A 4672-nucleotide genomic window follows, 5' to 3' on the forward strand; every position below is an offset into this window, starting at 1 on the left:
TTAATATTCTTTGAGAAAATATAGGCATAGTAATTGGATAATATTATAAATATAAATTATTGAAGAAAAATCTCGTAATTTGAGCATTAGGGAGAATATAATGGGGATATTATAACCATTAGTATCATTCAAAATGAAATATTCTTAAAAAACAGTTTTTTATTTTATGGTCTCACACAAAAAAAATCATCTTTTGTGATATACTGTGATTACATAACCATTTAAAATCTAACAAGGAATTACACAACAATTTTTTTTACATCAGTTGTAAGATAAAAAGTGCTTTATTTACTGCATTTCTAGAACAAAGTATCACAAACACACACACACAAAGATACATGTGTGAGTGTTTGCATTTTATACACACACACACACATATTACAGTCACATATTTAGTGGGCTATATATCTTACCCAAGGAGCTCTGGTGGTTTAGTGTCTAAGGCATTTGGTATTTGAATGCTAACCAGAAGGTTGGTGGTTCAAACTCACCAGTTACTCTGTTGAAGAAAGACTGGGCAATCTACTTCTATAAAGATTTACCACCTTGGAAACCCAAAGGGAGATCATTATAAGTCAGAATCCACTTGATGACAGTGAGGGTTTTGTTTTCTTTTGTTTTATATATCTTCCCCAAATGGGTTCTATCCAAATGTGGCAGTATAATGTATTTAGAAATAGTGAAACAGACTGATAGATGACTTGATTAAAAGAGATAATTTTTTTATACTTATGATATGACATTTTGTTCACTCCTGAAAACCATGACAATTTTTATATGTACATTTTATGAGATTTATATACTTTCATAGAATTATTTACCACTCAATTTTATATAACCACATGGAAAGATAATAAAATTATTGCTTTTTAGATGAGATAGTGTTATATATTATTTTAGGATAAATGAACATGGATTCTAAGAAAGTAAATCTTTATATGGAATTGTCATAAATAATGAAAGTATATTTATTTAAGTGGTGAATAACTTTAAATCTTAAATTTTAATCCAAAAATATCCCATGAAATCTTAAAACTAAACAATAGTACAACACCACCAAACCCTTTGCTGTTGAGTCATTTCAATTCCTAGCCCCCCATAGAACCAAGCAGAACTGCGCCACAGGTTTTTGAAGGCTGAAACCTTTATGAAAGCAGAAGGCCATATCATTCTCCCACAGAGCTGTTGGTGGGTTCAAGACACTGCATTTTCTGTTACTAACTCCTGCTTTAGTCACCAGTGTTCCAATAGATCCATCTATATGGGATCAAATAAACAATAGCAACTTGAAAAAAATGATAGGAAACGTAAGGCATACTGAGTTTATGTAAATGGATGAGGAATGATTTAAAAAGAAGGTAAGAATGAGTGCATATCTCAAAGAAGTAATCAATGTCACTTTAATAGTACATGTAGAAATTATTTAAATAAAAAGGAAAAATAAGTAAGTGGGAAACATTAAAAAGTAATGCTAACTACTTTTTGTAAATTCTTAATGATTTATCAAGTTCATGCCAGTGACAATTAAACTTTTCAAAACATTGACAATTTATATATAAATTTAAATCTGAGAAAAAGGAAACTTAAAGGTAAAAATATATTTCTAAAATTATATCAATATTAATCTCAATATCTCACAAAATTATAAGTAAAAAATAGACATCAGCAAATTGAGTATCCAAATAACTGACCATAAAATATGTGGGACAAGGTAGCAAACTGATGTATTTTGTTAACAGACTTAAATTTATAGTGCAGTTTTAGCTTTATGGTGAAATATTTCAAAAAGTACAGAAAATTCCCATATATCCTCTTTCCACCCCTTGGATACTGCTCCTTCTATTACAAATAATTTGCATCTGTGTGGTATATTTGTTATAATTGTTTAACCAAGGTGGATGCATTATTATTAAATGAATGCAGTAATTTTTCTAATGGTTGTCTTAGAAAACACACACACATTTTGTTATACTTCTCTTCAAAACAGAACAATTTCTGGGAGTTTCACTACATTGTTGTGTAGATCTATGGGAATCAACTATATAATCAATTAAACTGCTCTGGGAGTATAAATGAACTGCTCCCATCACTTGGGAAATTATACCTACAATATCAAAAGATATTTGACATATTAATTAATTTTAATTAAAATGGATTTGATAAGAGCTTTCTAAAATTTGCTGTTTTACATAAATTTATATGCTTAATATTATTTCAAGAATTCATACTTCATAAGTCACTGCAGAAATTTATGGACATAAAAACAACAAGAACAAAAGAAATGCATAAATTTCCATACAAAATACAGTTAAGCAAAAATATTGTAGGATTCTATGTAATATTTTCTCTTCTTCATATCGGGACACACAGTTTTCCTATTTAAGGATTTAAACAAAAATAAATTATATTCATATATGTATATAGTAGAAAGTTTTTCATAAGTGTGCCAAGTGAGATATGCATAAAATATCACTAACTTTAGAATTAACAAGTAAATGTTGGTGATTGATAAATTTATTGTCCCACATCAGGAGAAAAAATAAATACATTATGGTCTATAAATTCAAGATAAAACTGAATAAAGGTGAGTATCAGTGAAAGAGCAACATATTTTAAGAAAGATGAATCTCAAATTGTAAATATAAGTGAACAAAGGTACCACAATAATATATGCATTAACCTAGTGCTGTCAATCAGTTCCAACTAATAATGACACTGTAGGACAGAGTAGAACTGCTCATAGGGTTTCCTAGCCTGTAAATCTTTACAGCAGAAGATGGCCATGTCTTTCTCCTATGGAGTGGCTGGTGGGATTGGACAGCCAACCTTTTGATTAGTAGCTGAGTTCTTTATCTACTGCAGCATTACAGCTCCTCAATAAATAAGTTATAATACAATTTTACAGGACTCTAAAGGGAAATGCAGATTGACGCTATATAAAACTATGCTGTGCAATGCTAAATTATACATGAATATAAAGTATTATATGAAAAAGTGTAAGAAAATGATAAACATCAACATCTGATAACTTTTATATAAGGAATTGATGGAGAATAATAAACATCATCACATGGAAAAGAAAGACTCACAGCTCATACATCATGCCATATATAAAAATCAACTCACTTTAGATCAGGGACCTAAATATGGGAATTAAAGTGATAAATTTCCTAGAAGAAAACATAGCAGTAGTGCTTTGAGACCTAGTTTTTAACAATGGATATTTAGGTATGATACCAATTACACTAGCAACAAATAACAAAGTAGCTAAATTGAATATCATAATCACAAACTTGTTTTCAATAAAATTCTTTAACAACCAAATGAATAGATAATCTACATACTGTGAGAAAATTTTGGAGAACCAAATATCCAATAAGGATCTAATATCCAAAATGTGTAAAGAACCCCTACAAATTAACAACAAGTACACAAAAAACAACCTGATCAAACTAGGCTAAAATATGAATAGCCATTTTATCAAAGAAGGTATAGAATTGACAGCAAACACATGAAAAGATGCTCAATACCATTAGACATTAAAACCAACCAACCAACCAAACAAACAAACTCACTACTGTTGAGATGATATGACTCAGCGTGAACCCTTCTTGGGTTTCTGAGGCAGTATCACTATGGAAGTAGATTGCCCAATCTTCCTCCCAAGGAATGGCTGGTGGGTTTGAACCTCCAGGCTTCTGGTTACCAGTCATATTCCTTAGGCACTATGCCACCAGAGCTCTCCTCATTAGACATTAGGGAGATGTAAACCAAAATTGTAATACTACTTAAGCCCCATTAGGATGATTAAGATTAAGAAATAAAACAAATAAACAAGCAAAAAAATAAAATAAAATGAAATAAATGTTGATGAGGAAGTTGAGAAATATGAATGATTATTTATGCAAAATGGTACTGACACTATGGAAAATGGTTTGAAAGTTCCTCAAGAAGTTCAACATAGAATTACCATGTTGTTGTTGCAAGTGGCTGTTGAATTGGTTCCCACTCAGTGACCCTATGTACAATAGAAATAAACACTGCCCAGTCTGTGCCATCCCTGAAATCATTGCTATACTTGAGCTTATGATTGCAAGCACTATGCCAATCCATCTCATTGAGGGACTACCCCTTTTTCACTGACTGTCTCCTTTACCAAGTATGTTATCCTTTTCCATGGACTTGATCCTTCTGATAACATGACCAAAGTACAAAAGGTAAAGTCCAACCATTCTCACTTCTAAGGAGCTTTCCAGCTGTACTTCTAAGAGAAATTCATTCATTCTTCTGGAAGTCTATGGTATTTTGGGGAACGCTGGTGCTGTAGTGCATAAGGCATTTGACTGCAAACCAGAAGGCTGGCAGTCAAACCCACCAGCCACTCTTTGGAAGGAAGGTTGGGCAATCTACTTCCAGTGATGTTACCTCTGAAAATCAAAGAGGAGTCATTATGAGTAGGATCCGACTCCACGGCAGCATGTTTTGTGTTTGGTATTTTCAATACTCTTTGCCAACACCACAATTTAAATGCATGAGTTCTTCTCTGGTCTTTCTTATTTATTGTCCAGCTTTCACAAGAACATGAGGTTACTGAAAACACCATCACTTGAGTCAGTTTTCAAAGTGACATCTTTGCTCTTCAGCACTTTACAGTAGTCTTTTGTAGCAGATT

The sequence above is a fragment of the Orycteropus afer genome, unplaced genomic scaffold (assembly GCF_000298275.1).
Source record: "Orycteropus afer afer isolate SDZICR_OR568_19922 unplaced genomic scaffold, OryAfe1.0 scaffold00351, whole genome shotgun sequence".
Classification (NCBI taxonomy): domain Eukaryota; kingdom Metazoa; phylum Chordata; class Mammalia; order Tubulidentata; family Orycteropodidae; genus Orycteropus; species Orycteropus afer.